Below are 18,031 nucleotides of genomic sequence, written 5' to 3'. Positions count from 1 at the left end.
TCCCCTTGTTGCACCCCTGGCCTGCTGCACCCTTCTCCTGCCACACACAGAGTCCCCACTAAGGGTAGTGTTGATGGGGCCCTCAAAGGAGTGGATCTTGGAGCTAACACCCCATTGAGATGCCTAGGGAAATTCACCTCTCTCACAACTATTGTTTCAGGCTCTCTGCAGCCTCACACAGATGATATTGGACTGGTTACACATGGTTCACATTTTCAAGCTTTTCTTCTCAACTATAAGAGCTAGCAACTTACTTTTTTACATGAAAGCTGCGAGTCTGATGTAATCACATGATTCCAGGAGCTGGGACCCCTGAGCCTGTAGTGCCTGTGCCTTAATCCAGCCTTGCTTGGAACTGTGCTTGAACCAAAAGAAATACATGGACACAGGAACATTTCTCAAAACTTGTCAAGATTTATGCTCCATTGGCTATTTTACAGTGCTACCAAACATATGTGCTGCTCTTGAATAATTCATGACCATAGAAGGCATACACACTTTCTTTGTCTGAAAATTGTGGTAAACTGTGTGTGTATGAAGCAATCTTTCCTGCTTTTGTCACACATCCGATTGAATAATCCCTTTTTGCTAGTACATGAAAGCAACCCCTCCGTGACCCTGTGGCTTCTGCTTAGCACCTTGTTCCCACCCATCCACCTTCTTCTCCAACATGGCTAATAGGAGCTCCCATCACACTCAAATAGTTTTATTGTGGTGGTAAAGTATGAATCTCATTGATCCACTGTTAAATTATTGGAGATGGAGATGGAGATTGATGATTCCCTGGAAAACAGAGGTAACAAAAACTGCAGCTTCACCCAGCTCAGCGTGAAGCCCTGAGTTGACCTAGTACTTATGTGGTGAATTCAGACAATCATGCTCACACTGTCTCCTCTGAGAGGGAGTTTAAAGGAACCACTTGTTTCAAAGGCAAAGATTTCTTTGAATTGTGGGAACTCAGAGTGGGGTCAGAGTTATAGTGTGGACTTCAGGTGTCAATTTTCCCACTAGGTTACTGGACAAATCGTAACCTCTGTGCCACAGGTTTCTGCAAAATGGGAATAATAATAATTCTTGACCGCTTTGTTAAAGCGGATTGAGATTCTAGGATGGACGAGGACATAGAAGGGACCAAGATTATTATTACTGAAAGACTCCTTTTCATCTGAATCACACATACATACATAGCGTCTGACCTAAGTCCCCGTGGAGTCCATGAAAAGACTCCCATTGACTTAATGGGGCTTTGAATTAGGTTGTAGTGAGGCAGTTTCTGATATCACATCACTTTTACACCACTGTAGCCCACTAGCTTTCAAGGAGTTACTCTGTATTTACACCACTCTAAATGAGATTAGATTCAGGTCCAGTGGCCTCAGTTCTCAGGTACTTTTGATAGATATGTGGATCAGCATGAATGTTTTAAGTAATATTTCCCGATGACTGTGTAATAACAAAGGATTTGATGGTTTTCAGCAGATGAGGTAGTAAACAGAGTCACAACGCAATTGGAACAGCATTTGAGGGAATCTTAGAGAAATAGTCTGGCTGAGGATGTGAACACAAAGCTGTCCTGTTGAATGTGCAATGCTATATTTATAAGTAATAGAACCAAACCCTGTTCAGTTACACCTATGTAAATCCAGAGTAACTCCATTAGCCTAAATGAAATTGCTCCGTAGTTACACAGTGAAACTGAGAGCAGATTTTGGCCTAATATCTGCATTTTGGTTCTGCTATCTAAAACCCATTGATGAATACTGTATATATTTATCAACAAATCAGGTTAGGATGCAATCTGATTTCATTCAAAACAAACAAATAAAAATCCATCTCTCTTAATATTAGGTTTTGTACTTTTTTTTTTAACACACAATCTACATTTTGCCCTTTTAATTGGAATTACAAGTACAAGACATGTTCCCAAGGGTGACAGAAAGGATGCATTGCAGACAATGTTTCATATTTGAGTAATTTTAAACACAAGGAAGTGGGGGGATGGAATTCATCCTTTCTGTAATTTGAATGAAATCAGTAGATGAATGTGTCCTCATGACTCAATTCTGCAATGGGAGATTTGGGTGCAAAAGGACTGACGACAATTGAAATTCTGGTCCCACTCAAGTCAGTGGGAGTTTTGGCACTGACTTCAGCGGGGATGAGATTTCACCCTGGATGTTTTGGGTGTGCAAGAAACACAAGCTAGCGAGCTCTAGGTGCACATTCTATCACAAAAAAACAAGCAGTAATATTTTGTGAAGGGTGCTAAGGGCAATTTAGAACAAGACAAACCAATACATACATCGCTAAAAACATCAAAGACATCTAGGGCAGTCATATGAGGTTACATAAAATATTCTGAAGCCAGCCTTAACACACAAATCACACACACCACTACCCAAGCTCTCACTGACCAGCCCCCGCAAACAACCTTAACGCTGGCCCCATAGGTCTGTTATGATATGTCTACACTGCAAACGAAAAAAGACTTGCAGAAGTGAGTCTTGGGAGCAGGGGGATTCGCAGGGCTGTTTGGGCTTAGGCTGGAGCCCAGGCTCTGAACCTCAGTGAGGGGGGTAGGACTCAGACCCCCAAATGTCTACACTGCTGTTATCCCTGTTGCACAAGCCCAAGTCAGTTGACTGAGACTCAGTGTCATGAGGTTTGGTCGTTGTTGTTGTTGTTTTTTTGCAATCTAGGCATATCCTTATTCTTTTATGGGCCCTTTAAATACTGCATTTAAGAAGTGATCACTTTTGTTGCAATATGTTCGGGAACTTTGTATAACATTTCCTCCATCAGAATGACCCTAAGCAATCCTCTAGACACAGTACATTAACCATAACATTGCCTGCTCAAATGCCCTCGCACTAGCCTGGCAACACCTGCAGATCATCTTCCTTTTCATGCACACAAGAAGGCACAGTGACAGCTTGCATCCCCCTGTCAGTGTCAGCCTACTCTGGCTGTAAAAGCATGAAAACTCTTGAGTCACCAGGAACAAAAAGTCTTGCTCTCTTCCTTTTGATACAACAGCTCAGATTTGATACTTTTTCTCTTTTTGATGACAGTTTAATTTTACATTTGTCTGTGTTGGCATAGAGATTTACTGAAAGGTATCTGGTCAGCCAGTACAACCAGTGTGTTTAGCCACCCAGGAAAATGTCATTCCCTCCCCTCACAGTGATTACTGTGCCAGCCCAGCCTTTGTATGCACTGCAAGCCACTCCAGACCCAGTAGACCTTCTGGCTGGAAGGCTGACTGTACGGTTAAACCATTAGCCTTATTCTCAAGAGATTTAGGATTAATTCCTAGGTCTGACCCAGTCTTCCTGTGTGACCTCAGCTAAGACACTGATCCCTCTGTGCCTCAGTTCTCCATCTGTAAAATGGGGATAATATTCTCTCCGCCCCCTTTATCTATCTTGTCTGTTTAGGCTGGTATTGTCAAAGGAGCCTACGGAAGTTAGGCATCTAAATCCCTGAATTTCAATGGGCATTGGGCAATTAATTCTCACAGGTTCCTTTGAAAACCCTAGCCTTAGATGGATAAGCTCTTTGGGACTGCTTCTTGCTGAGTTTTTGTACACCACCGAGCATAATGGGGCCCTGCTCCTGGGTGGGGCCTCTGGGCGCTATTGGAATAAATAAATGATAATAATAATATGAAAGCTGCACTCTGAAGTTCAGTTATATCAGTGTGCCAGATGTACAGCTATGTGCACGCTGCCAGTTTCACACAGTGGTTTATTTGTAGCGGGCAGCCAGGGAAATTCCTCCTTTCTAAAGTTTCTGTTCCCTGGCTCTCAATGTTCAACACACGCTCAGCCAAGGAATGCATTTTCCCTTTTGCTATATATTTTTCTGTAGCGTGGATTTGCTATATATAATACGACACCCTCTTTACCTTGGTTCACAGCTTCAAGACCTGTGCATGGCTTCCCTGATCTAGGAATTTCATTTTGCACATAAATCACTGATCTCACATCACATCGCATCCTGTGTGTGAAGTGAAAATATTGTAATTTCCTGTCCTTTCCAATCCATTCAGTGTTGCTGGAATGTGCATATGCTGCAGCAGCTGTTTTCGACAGCCACATCTGGCAGCCTCAACAAGACATGTTTCCCCAATAGGACTACAGCAACCAAGCGGTTAATCATTTTCGTTAATGTGCAGAGGCCTATAACTCAGGGCTAATCAATTTGTCTACTTTAACTAATTCTGTTTTTGGTTCAGTTTGCATCCCCTTTGAAGCCATCATATGCATACAATTTCAATACGTCAGCAGACTTCCACATCAAAGCTGTATTTATGACCAGTTAATAATTCCCCCTTGCACAGAGTTTGAGATGTGCATTTTTTCCCCCCAATGTTCGTTAAATAAAAAGTTCCCTTGGAATTTGCAGTCTAATTGTATTTGCTGACCTGTAGTATGCCTAATCTCCAAGGCCTATCATTTATTTGTATAATAAGTCTGTTTTTTGTCAGTACATATAGCTTTTTCAAACAAAATAATTCACTTAGGCACAGTCACTAGCTGCAATTCTTGAATCAGGAGAACAGCACCCATTTATGTATCAAATGTTGTTTAAGCATATGCACAACTAGGATAAAGGATATTGTTTGGGGCCTGGGCTGGTTATAGTCACTAAATTGCCAGAAATGGAGAAACATCACTTAGAAGAGGATAGCCGCAAACTTGCATTTGGTACGACACTTTTTTTGTTCCTTAACTGCCAACCTGATTTTTGTAAGTGGCGCTTAAAAAAATAGCAGAAAGGAGAAATTTTTAGCTTCTAAAATGGCTGGAAGCTAGGTGAATTTAGCAGCACATAGGATAAAACACCAGCAGTAGAATTCCACCTCCTCAGGAATCAGCAGTATTTCTCACTGCTAACTACCTTTATTATCTAAACGCCTGCCCACATTGCGTAATTGAATGAGTCACATAAGCGAACGACTTGGTGGAGTTCTATGAGGAGATCACACTGTGAAAAACCCTATCTCATCACAGAATGAAGATTATAGCTGAGACAATAATTTCAATATCTGTGCAATGTGGGAAAAGAAAGGTAAAGGCAAGAAGAATTTTCAACACAAAGGTGATTTAGAAAATTAGATTGTTGGGTTTGGTTTACTGTATTTGAGCATTGCAGCTCTAAACGGCATAAAGGCTAACACAGGATGTCATAGCAGTATTCTTCCCACCTAGTATGAAAAATTCACCAGCAGGGGCCTGCTCCAGCCCATTATTGTCAGAGAGAGTTTTGACATCAACTTCAGTATAAATAGAATTGGTCCCTAACCACTTATCGGTTACAATAAAAACCTGAGATCTGACCTAGCAACCCTTTATTTTTATTATTACTAATGATTTTTATTAAGGTGGGCGTAGATTTTTAAAAGATATGTAGGCATCTAGTGGAATTTGCAACAAAACCTAAATCCCATTAGGCATCTATCTGAATATTTAGAGATTAAAGCCCCATTGTGCTAGGCTGTGCGAATAGTTGTACTGAATTTACTGAAACTACATACAATAAATAATAACACATGAATAAAAGCTTACAAGCCTAGGCCCACTATAGAGGTAAATTGGAATGGTGAATTATCAAGCAATGAATTTACTTCTTTTTTACAAGTACGGTCTCTTCATATCAAGGCATAATCTCTTGCAAATTTAATGTGAAATTGTTCCACTGGCTGACTCAAGGATTAAGTGATTCAAAGATCCTCCTTCTAATAAAATGCTTTGCTCAATGTTGAATGTGCGACACCTGCATTCTCACCACTTGTGCTAGTTGACTTTCCAGGACACACCATGGTCTATTCGTGCAGTCATCACTATCATCTTGCATGAACTAACTCAGTCCTATTGCTCCCAAGATGCCTTTTCATCTGTGCAAAGGTTTTTAGAATGTGATGGGTGAAAACAGGACACCAATCCTGCAAAGCATGAAAGAAAAGTAAAATTTGCAAGCAGTTTTGCCACAATATGTGTAATTTTCCCTCCTCTGCATGCAAGAAGGTGTCAGGCAGTAGCAAATCTGCCAGAAGGCTGCTTTGCTGGAATGGGAATCTTATTTGTGGAAAGCTTAGAACTACGTAAGAATGCTAATAAATGCTGCAACAAGCCAGCAGCTTCTCAAATAGTTGTGCAGAGGTAATCCAGTTACCACTGTCTGATGCACGTACCGTTTTGAAGCTTTCAGAGTAACAGCCGTGTTAGTCTGTATTCGCAAAAAGAAAAGGAGTACTTGTGGCACCTTAGAGACTAACCAATTTATTTGAGCATAAGCTTTCGTGAGCATCCGATGAAATGAGCTGTAGCTCACGAAAGCTTATGCTCAAATAAATTGGTTAGTCTCTAAGGTGCCACAAGTCCTCCTTTTCTTTTTGTTTTGAAGCTGTAGTAGACTGGGTTCAACGACTAGCAACACAAGGATTGATTGATTGCTATCAATCAGCCTTTGACAACACTGGGTTCTGAAGCCTACTGAGCAGGAACTGACGTTGCTGCCTTGCTGTTCCTTTGTTAGCCTAGAATTGCTGGCTCTCCAAGCGTTCCATCAAAATACAGATTTCAGAGCTACAGAGTCACTGTGCGGCACAAGAGCTGAAAGGCCTAAATGCTCTGCAAGGATTAGATGGAATAACAAAAATATGTAACCAGTCACACTTACATCTGACGAAACTGTACAAGCAAATTATTTAACGTGCCATTCCAGGAATTACAAATCCAGGGTGTGCCGTGCCTTTCAAAATTGGTGGTGTGGCGTGAGGCCACCACTGTGCCCTCTGGATCAGCTGAAAAAAGGTATCAGAGTCTGGCTTCGGCAGGCAACAACAAAGAGAATCACAATGACAAGAAACTATGTCTTAGAGCTGCATAAAGTAGTATTTTGCTACTATGCGCCATGACTGTTGCCTTTGTCACCAGTGAAGATAGAATAGTAGGCATGTGGAGCGGGAAGGCCCTTGAGAAGTCACCTAGGCCAGCCCCCTACACTGAGGCAGGACCAAGTAAACCTAGATCCTGACAGGTGTTTGTAGCAATCTGGTCTTAAAAAGATGTAAGAAAATCCCCATGAAGGGGGACTAAAATGTTGTTAATTGGAGGTGAACCTTGACTCTTCCTGGGCCAGATGCTCAGCTTGTGTTAAATTGGTGTTGATCCATTGACTTTGGTGCTGATTTCCACTAGCTGAAACTACAGCTCTCTGTTTTTAAGAACTCTCTGACCAAAATGTCTAAGAGCTACTTACTGTTTTTCCTCTGTTCTGGTATATTTAGTTCCTTCCCTGGTATAAGGGCCTGTGATAATTTGGTTCCCAGCTACATCCCTACTATTTGTCCTAGCAAGAGCATAATATCGGGCATTCATATAGTGCTTTTTCATCCGTTTGGCCTTTATATACCATATACATACAGAAATGGCCTCAGCCATCAGTGAAATGCTGCCATTCAAGCAGCTCGCACACAGCACCCTACACAGCGATATGTTAGTGGACATGGTGGCCACTGACACTAGGACCAGCTCTGTCACTTACCCCGCAAAAAAAGTGCCTTGGGTTTTTTGATGCTTTGACAGAAGGCTAACTATAGCAGCTTGGTCACCGAAGTTGCAGCAGCATAGAGAAGGCTGCAGGGTTCATGCTTTCTTTTTGGGGGTGGGGATTATTGACACCTGGGTAGTAGTTACTGGGCTAATGAGACAGTTGGCTCAGTAACTGGGAAGTTTTATATATATAGTTGGGAGGAACAGGAAGTAGAAGAGCTCAGAGGATGAGCAGGGGAAGGCTGGATCATGTTCTGTTTTGCGTAGGAACTGAACGAGTAAATGTACACGGGGTGAAAGGGGAAACAGCCTGGATGTGTTTGTGATGGAAAGATAGCAAAAACAGGTAAGTCACCACTGCTCACTGGGTAGCTGAAGAGGTGCCCTATTATCTACTCATGGAGCAAAGAGGACCATGGTTGCAAAAGTCTTGTCTAAAAGATCTACAGTGTATTTATGTTGGCAGGATGAAGGCTGAGTCTACCTTACCAGCATGTGACCCTGTGTTTCCAAGGAGTCCTGGCTTTTCAACTATGATGATCAATAGCCTCCTTGCTGCAGTGGCTGAGTCATTATTGACTTGGAAGTGTCAGTTAAAAATACCCTTTTTGTAGTCAGACTAGAAAGTCAGGAGAGGAGCCAGATCTCTCCTCTCTGGGCTTCTGACAGCAGCGACCTGCTTGGGTTCCATAGGGGGAGATAGAGCAGAGAATGCCCGTTGTGTACGGCTATTAAGAAATTGATCTCGGCTGAGGCTTGGCTGGTACCCTACAGCAAGAAGGGATCGGGTGCCCTTAATGCTGCTGTCACCAGAGGATCCTTCGCATTGATTGCAGCAGCATTTCACAGGAGGTGCTTATGGTAGGGTTACCAGGCATCTGGTTTTCACCTGGAACACCCGGTTGAAAAGCTCTAGTCAGTGGTGCCAACAGGGCCATCAGTCTGGCTGGTGGCGAAGTGGGGACCCGGGACTAAGGCAAGCAGGCTCCCTGCCTGCCCTAGCGCCGTGTGGCTCCCGGAGGGAACAACCGAGAGCACCGGGTCAGGCCACAGTTCTGCAACTGCACTGCCCGGCTGCCCAGAGCATTGCGCCAGCAGCGCAGAGAGCTGAGGCTGCGGGGGAGGGGGAACAGCAGGAGAAGGGCCGGGGGCTAGCCTCCCAGGCCAGGAGCTCAGGGACCGGGCTGGAGGGTCCTGCGGGCTGGATGTGGCCCATGGGCCGTAGTTTGCCCACCTCTGGTGTGGAGTCTCCCTGGCTGCCCATGCACCTAGGGGCTGCAGGGACCTGGTGACCACTTCCTGGGAGCTGCAGTAAGTGCTTCTGGACCCTACCCCAACCCCCTGCCTCAGCCTGGAGTCCCCTCCTGCACCCAAACTCCCTCCCTGAGCCTGCATCCCCCCAACACCCCACCTGCCAGCTCTGAACCTCTTCCTGCACCCCAAACCCCTCATCCCTGGCCCCACCCCAGAGCTCACACACCCTCCTGCACTCTGAACCCCTCAGTCCTAGCCTGAAACCCTCACTTCTGGCCCTATCTGGAGCCTGCACCTACAGCCCATTATCCCCAACCCTCTGCCCCAGCCCCCTCTTACGACCCAAATCCCTCATCCCCTGCACCACCAGCTGGAGCCCAGCCCCGCCCCTCCTGCTCTCAAACCTCCTGCCCCAGCCCGGTGAAAATGAGGGTGGGGAGAGCAAGTGATGGAGGAAGGGGGGAATGGAGAGAGTGGGGGTGGGGCCTTGGGGAAGGGGCTGAGAAGGGTGTTCAGTGTTTTGCCATTAGAAAGTTGGCAACCCTAGCTTATAGATTCCAATGCCAGATGGGATCAGTGTGATCAGCTATAGGCCACTGAACTTCCCCAGACTAATTCCTCAAGCATATCTTTTAGAGAAACAGCCACCTGTGATTTAAAAATTGTCAGTGATAGAGACTGAACATTGGTAAATTGTTCCAATGGTTAATTATCCTCACTGTCAAAAATGTATGCCTTATCTCCAGACTAAATTTGTCTAGCTTCAACTTCCAGCCATTGGATCATGATGCTGTAACCCCACTCAGAACTCTGACTATGGCCAACCTTTTGTCTGTCTCACCTTTCTTTGCTTTTTTGAATCTTAAGTCCCCAGTTTCTCTTGGCCAACTTCTATTTTCAGTTACATTAGTGGAGGTGCTATATCACTTGGTATCTAAGCACTGACTATAATCCGAATTAGAGTTATTCTGGATTTCTACGGGTGGAACACAGCAAAAATTTGCCCATGTGGCTTTTTAATGGCAAGCACTGGCCCTTGCTAAACCACCTCCTCTGCCAGGGAGATGAGCATGTGCTTTTGTCAGACATTTGGCGAAGGGAATAGGACAATGATGGATACTTCTGTCCTGCTGGAAACAAAATGTTTCTTTTATGACATTATTTATCTCGTGGGGGCTGGCTCTCCAGGAGAAAAAATGCCCTGAAAAGTAGGGAAAATGATTTTTTTTTTTTAAATCCTAAAACCTTCCAGGGAGATGCAAATGTATTTTGAATGCTAAAATTCGGCGAGATTTAAAAATATCTATCTATCTTGAGGCAACATTGCCATGACAACTCTTATCTTCTCTCCCCCCACTCATACGTAGAGCATTTTATTTGTCTTTTCCTCGTGGTTCCTTTTACCCTTCCCCCATCCCCAAAATCCTAGCACTTCAGCAGGAGAGATGTCATGTGGCATCTGCCTAAGTGAAAAGTGATCAGTGAGAACCCTAAAAGAGACAGCTGCCAATGTGGTGCTCATCTCTGAGCTCCAGGGAGACACTTTGCATCCCATATAATAGCCTTAGCTCAGGCCAAATGGAGGTCCGCAAGAACTGCTAGTATAGTTGTCGTGGTATCACCTTCTGGTGGCTGAAGGCTTAACCGCTAACAACAGAGATTTGCCTTTAACTCAAGCATTAAAAGCTGCTGCTTTCAGTTTCAGACCACCCCAGCCAGGAGAGAGAAAGGGGTAGGGCCCTGTTTCTCCAAACTGCTTTCACAGGTGCAATCCTAGCTGGCTCCCTTTGCACCACCTCCATATATAGAGCTGGATACAGAACGGATCCAAATATCCAGTGTACTTCTAGTGCACTAATCAGAATGCTGGGATCTATACACCAGCATCTCCATGATCTCCTGAGGTCCCTTCCAACCCTGATATTCTATGATTCTGTGATCTAATTCCAGGTAGTTCTTTCTGCAGTAATGAAAAAAGCCTTGAAAAGAGCTAAGTAGGGTCACAGTCAAAGGTGAGATTCTAGTTATTGCCTAGGGGCAATACACATATTTTTCTATATTATTGCCGACATTTTCGTGTAGTGATAGTTGACCTTTAAAATGGGCAGTTCTGAAGTGCCCCTGAAGGTATTATCCAGGTGATTTTTCAGTTTGCATGGACAACCACTGGGGTTCAATGTATTCAACACAGCATAAATGGGGAGTCTAAGCTTTTCCAGGTGTTTTAACAGAGGAGTCCTAGCCTTGGTCTACACTAGGACTTTAGGTCAAACTTAACAGTGTTAAATCGATGTAAACCTGTACCCGTCCACACGATGAAGCCCTTTTTTTCGACTTAAAGGGCTCTTAAAATCAATTTCCTTACTCTACCCCTGACAAGTGGATTAGCGCTTAAATCGGCCTTGCCGGGTCGAATTTGGAGTACTGTGGACACAATTCGATGGTATTTGCCTCCGGGAACTATCCCAGAGTGCTCCATTGTGACCGCTCCGGCCAGCACTCTCAACTCAGATGCACTGGCCAGGTAGACAGGAAAAGAACCGCGAACTTTTGAATCTCATTTCCTGTTTGGCCAGCGTGGCAAGCTGCAGGTGACCATGCAGAGCTCATCAGCAGAGGTGACCATGATGGAGTCCCAGAATCGCAAAAGAGCTCCAGCATGGACCGAACGGGAGGTACGGGATCTGATCGCTGTATGGGGAGAGGAATCCATGCTATCAGAACTCCGTTCCAGTTTTCGAAATGCCAAAACCGTTGTCAAAATCTCCCAGGGCATGAAGGACAAAGGCCATAACAGGGACCCGAAGCAGTGCCGCTTGAAACTTAAGGAGCTGAGGCAAGCCTACCAGAAAACCAGAGAGGCGAACGGCCGCTCCGGGTCAGAGCCCCAAACATGCCGCTTCTATGATGAGCTGCATGCCTTTTTGGGGGGTTCAGCCACCACTACCCCAGCCGTGTTGTTTGACTCCTTCAATGGAGATGGAGGCAACACGGAAGCAGGTTTTGGGGACGAAGATGATGATGATGAGGTTGTAGATAGCTCACAGCAAGCAAGCGGAGAAACCGGTTTTCCCGACAGCCAGGAACTGTTTCTCACCCTGGACCTGGAGCCAGTACCCCACAAACCCACCCAAGGCTGCCTCCTGGACCCGGCAGGCGGAGAAGGGACCTCCGGTGAGTGTACCTTTTTAAAATACTATACATGGTTTAAAAGCAAGCCTGTGAAAGGATTAATTTGCCCTGGCATTCGCGGCTCTCCTGGATGTACTCCCAAAGCCTTTGCAAAAGGTTTCTGGGGAGGGCAGCCTTATTGCGTCCTCCATGGTAGGACACTTTACCACTCCAGGCCAGTAACACGTACTCGGGAATCATTGTACAACAAAGCATTGCAGTCTATGTTTGCTGGTGTTCAAACAACATCCATTCTTTATCTCTCTGTGTTATCCTCAGGAGAGTGAGATATCATTTATGGTCACCTGGTTGAAACAGGGTGCTTTTCTTCAGGGGACACTCAGAGGTGCCCGTTCCTGGGGGCTGTTTGCCTGTGGCTGAACAGAAACGTTCCCCGCTGTTAGCCACATGGAGGGGGGAAGATTGAAGAGGTAGCCACGCGGTGGAGGGAGGCAAAATGCGACCTTGTAACAAAAGCACATGTGCTATGTATGTAATGTTAACAGCAAGGTTTACCCTGAAAGAGTGTAGCCACTGTTTTATAAAATGTGTCTTTTTAAATACCGCTGTCCCTTTGTTTTTCTCCACCAGCTGCATGTGTTTCAATGATCACAGGATCTTCTACTTCCCAGAGGCTAGTGAAGATTAGAAAGGAAAAAAAAACGCACTCGTGATGAAATGTTCTCTGAGCTCATGCTGTCCTCCCACACTGACAGAGCGCAGACGAATGCGTGGAGGCAAATAATGTCAGAGTGCAGGAAAGCACAAAATGACCGGGAGGAGAGGTGGCGGGCTGAAGACAGGGCTGAAGCTCAAATGTGGCGGCAGCGTGATGAGAGGAGGCAAGATTCAATGCTGAGGCTGCTGGAGGACCAAACCAGTATGCTCCAGTGTATAGTTGAGCTGCAGGAAAGGCAGCTGGAGCACAGACTGCCACTACAGCCTCTGTGTAACCAACCGCCCTCCTCCCCAAGTTCCATAGCCTCCACACCCAGACGCCCAAGAACGCGGTGGGGGGGGCTTCCGGCCAACCAGACACTCCACCACAGAGGATTGCGCAAAAAACAGAAGGCTGGCATTCAATACATTTTAAAGTTGTAAACTTTTAAAATGCTGTGTGGCATTTTCCTTCCCTCCTCCACCACCGCTCCTGGGCTACCTTGTAGTCATCCCCCTATTTGTGTGATGAATGAATAAAGAATGCATGAATGTGAAGCAACAATAACTTTATTGCCTCTGCAAGCGGTGATCGAAGGGAGGAGAGGAGGGTGGTTATCTTACAGGGAAGTAGAGTGAACCAAGGGGCGGGGGGTTTCATCAAGGAGAAACAAACAGAACTTTCACACCGTAGCCTGGCCCGTCATGAACCTGGTTTTCAAAGCTTCTCTGATGCGTACCGCGCCCTCCTGTGCTCTTCTAACCGCCCTGGTGTCTGGCTGCACGTAACCAGCAGCCAGGCGATTTGCCTCAACCTCCCACCAGGCCATAAACATCTCCCCCTTACTCTCACAGATATTGTGGAGCGCACAGCAAGCAGTAATAACAGTGGGAATATTGGTTTCGCTGAGGTCTAAGCGAGTCAGTAAACTGCGCCAGCGCGCCTTTAAAGGTCCAAATGCACATTCTACCACCATTCTGCACTTGCTCAGCCTGTAGTTGAACAGCTCCTGACTACTGTCCAGGTTGCCTGCGTACGGCTTCATGAGCCATGGCATTAAGGGGTAGGCTGGGTCCCCAAGGATAACTATCGGCATTTAAACATCCCCAACAGTTATTTTCTGGTCTGGGAAGAAAGTCCCTTCCTGCAGCTTTTGAAACAGACCAGAGTTCCTGAAGATGCGAGCGTCATGTACCTTTTCCGGCCATCCCACGTTGATGTTGGTGAAACATCCCTTGTGTCCCACCAGAGCTTGCAGCACTATTGAAAAGTACCCCTTGCGGTTTATGTACTCGCCGGCTTGGTGCTCCGGTGCCAAGATAGAGATATGGGTTCCGTCTATGGCCCCACCACAGTTAGGGAATCCCATTGCAGCAAAGCCATCCACTATGACCTGCACATTTCCCAGGGTCACTACCCTTGATATCAGCAGATCTTTGATTGTGTGGGCTACTTGCATCACAGCAGCCCCCACAGTAGATTTGCCCGCTCCAAATTGATTCCCAACTGACCGGTAGCTGTCTGGCGTTGCAAGCTTCAACAGGGCTATCGCCACTCACTTCTCAACTGTGAGGGCTGCTCTCATCTTGGTATTCATGCGCTTCAGGGCAGGGGAAAGCAAGTCACAGTTCCATGAAAGTGCCCTTACGCATGCGGAAGTTTCACAGCCACTGGGAATCGTCCCAGACCTGCAACACTATGCGGTCCCACCAGTCTGTGCTTGTTTCCCGAGCCCAGAATCTGCGACCTCACAGAGGCGACCAGGAGCACCTCGGACATGACGATGACAGCCACCAGTCCTATTGCACTGTCTGCTGCCACAAGGCAGTGGGTTGCTGCTGCTGTGTAGCAATGCAGTACCGCGTCTGCCAGCACCCAGGAGACATATGGTGACGGTTGCCTGAGTGGGCTCCATGCTTGCCGTGGTATGGCGTCTGCACAGGTAACTCAGGAAAAAAGGCACGAAATGATTGTCTGCTGCTGCTTTCACGGAGGGAGGGAGGGAACGGGGGCCTGACGATATGTACCCAGAACCACCCGCGACAATGTTTTAGCCCCATCAGGCATTGGGATCTCAACCCAGAATTCCAATGGGCAGCGGAGACTGCAGGAACTGTGGGATAGCTACCCACAGTGCAACACTCCAGAAGTCGACGCTTGCCTCGGTACTGTGGAAGCGCTCTGCCGAGTTAATTCACTTAATGCACTTAGAGCATTTTCTGTGGGGACACACACACACGAATATATAAAACCGATTTCTAAAAAACTGACTTCTATAAATTCGACCTAATTTCGTAGTGTAGACATACCCCTAGAGTTGCCAAACAAAGACTTTTCAGAGAGCAAGTGTCAACTGGCCCTGAAAGTTATTTCCATTGCAGGATGCAAAGTGAAATATATAGCACTTACCCCAGAGCTGGATGCTACGAATATAGTCAGCCATTTCTCAAACGTCAAGTAATAGGCTATGCATATTGCTATTCCTAGGCAACTGGTTTATATGCTGGGTAACAGTGACTATGAGCTAAGGCCATTTAATGGCTATTTGGAGGCCTGGCTGAAATAAGGTGTTTGTTCTAGTTGACAAGTGCCTGTATCACAAAACTACCACCATAATGGCACTTATTATCCCCCTTTGTAGTCTCTGCAATACAAATAAAAGGGCAGCCCTCTGCACCCACTCCGCGCCTCCAGAACTTGCTTGGTTCTCATTGCAGGAACCTAAATAGGCATGGAGACAGATTTAACGTTCACCCCTACACATGGCTTAATTCTATGATAAAATACCATAAATAACAGAAAATAACCTTTCTGTATAAGGTTTTTGAACCATCCTATAGGATTTAATAGAATTATAGTTTTGCTACAGACTACAGTAGAACCTCAGTTACAAACTGACCAGTCAACCCCCCCGCCCCCACATTTGGAACTGGAAGTCTGCAATAAGGCAGCAGCAGAGCCAAAACAACCACCAAAAAGCAAATACAGCACAGTAAGGTGTTAAATGTAAACTACTAGAAAAATAAAGGGAAAGCAGCATTTTTCTTCTGCACAGTAAAGTTTCAAAGCTGTATTACGTCAATGTTCCATTGCAAACATTTGAAAGAACCACCATAATGTGGTGTTCAGTTACAAACATTCCAGATTTATGAGCAACCTCCATTCCTGAGGTATTCGTAACTCTGAGATTCTACCGTGGAAGCCTATAGGACAGTTTAAAAAAAGCCTATAAAGGCAATTTCTCTACCACCCTATTGGTTTCGTCTCTAGAGGACTTTTCCACAAGGGCTGTACTGCTCCTGCAGGTGTTGACCCTGTTCTGTGACTAGGGGGGCTTACTGTCTGAATGCTTTGGCATTGGTGCTAAATGGCAAACCTAAACATTCACTTAAAAAAATCCCCAGCCAACCAAACCCACACACCTTGGAGAAAAAACAACTGCCTACTGGAAATGACCATAAAATGTATTTTTGAGCTTTTAATATGAAAATGTAGAACATGTTAGTAAGGGAGCAGATAGCAATGATCCTTGAACAACTGCCTGGAAATTGAAATTTTGTAAAATAAGGCAATGCAACTGGGCTGATGACTCATGAACTGAATCTTAAGACTCATCCAAATTGAAATGACAGATATTAAGCAATGAAGAATGGTTGCGTATAGTGTTAAGCAAATAATTCAGTCACAGTCACGCGAAGAAGTGTCATAATATTAATGTAACTGTGCTAGAGACTTGTATTCTGGGCATTTATCACTTTAATTCTTCCCATTTCTAACAGCACTTGGCACAGTTCCTGGCTGAGAAGGGCAGGGAATTTTTCTACATTGGCACTGACCACTAGAGCTAATACAAGCTATTCCTCAGGTGTTAGCCTCCACCATACTGGGCCAGATTCTTCTCCCACTTACTGATTGTTACACCAGTGTATTGTTTGTATTCCAGTAACCCTAACTGTGCATGGTGCAGACATAGACTAAATTTACAACTGCTGTGGAGTTATTTCCAATTTATACCAGTATAAGAGGTGAATAAGCATTGTGTGTACCTGAGACTTTAATGGACATCACGAGAGTACATTTTATCACAGTTCAGGGAACTCTGAACAGAACTAAACAGAAGTTTGATGCTTTTGGACAATTATTTTTGAAAGAGCTTCCTAGTGTCTGAATCATCATTCCCACTGTGTGACAGTAAGAAAGCAAATTGTGGCCTTAAGTATACTACAAAGTCAGCTATTCTCAGACAGGTTCTTAACAGACACAGTATTGTTCTACCAGTCAAAGAAATAAACTATCCTCCATTTTGGCTCCTCCACACACCAGGGATATTTTAAAATAAAATTGTGTATACTTATTTTTCTAAAGTTTTGGAAATATCTGGAACCTTTGGGAAAACTGAGTTTTACATAAGCAAGGCTTAGGGTGCATAGCTATCTGGCACAGGATCAACCTTCAGTTACGTGGAGGTCAGATTAATAGAGCTTTTGTATAATTCATTATGAAATAAATGTCAGTGAGGTGCAAGGGGCTGAATCACACAGTGATATTCTTTCTACCCAGAAAACAAAGATAGTAAAATATCTTTCCCTCCCTCCCACCCACCACCATGTATCAATTGGATCAGGGACCATTCTGGAGTTTTGAATCTCAGCTCCACAAAAGCAGAGCTGATCTGAACACAAAGGCAGGATTTTCTGTTTAGATTTCAGCTGAAGATGGCATCAGATGTTAATCCAAGCAGAGCCATTAGGACACTATTTAGGCTGGCAGCGAGCAACTAGAAAGAAACAAAGACACTTTTATAAGAGCAGTGTTTCCCAACGTGGAGGTGCCAGAGAAAAGGATCACAGTGTAGGTGAAGAAAACTGCAGCTGCCCAGATCTATCTCCCCACCTGAAACATGCTGACCCTTCTGCAGATGAGGTAGAAGGTAGCTCCTTGGAAGCTCTCCCCTTCTGCTGTGGCTCTTAAAAGGGTTGGTTGCAAGAGCAGCTCACATGGTGGCTGCAGGCTGAAGTAGCAGCCTGCCAGCCCAAGCTTCTCTACTCCACCCCCACACGAGCACTGCCGGCACCGTGTTGAGAGAGGGAATGGGGATCAGAGTCATCAGCAGAAGTAGGTTTAGGGGGAGCAGTGGTAAGGGGATGGGGAAAGCATGTATAAAAGAACAAAGGGACAAGGAAGAGTGAGAAAATGGACAGAATAAAGGAGACAGGACAGCAAGTGTGTCAAGATTTAGGGCAAAGGGGACATGAGGGCACCAGACAGTCTATCCCATCCCAACAGGCTCAAAAAAGGAGAGGTTGGGAACCACTGCATTAGGGCAATGAGAGGGACCTGCACAAACAGGCTGTACTTGGTGCTAATTTGGCTAACAATGGTTGGGAAG

Source organism: Lepidochelys kempii, chromosome 11 (assembly GCF_965140285.1).
Source record: "Lepidochelys kempii isolate rLepKem1 chromosome 11, rLepKem1.hap1, whole genome shotgun sequence".
Classification (NCBI taxonomy): domain Eukaryota; kingdom Metazoa; phylum Chordata; order Testudines; family Cheloniidae; genus Lepidochelys; species Lepidochelys kempii.
This window is presented reverse-complemented; position numbering follows the sequence as displayed.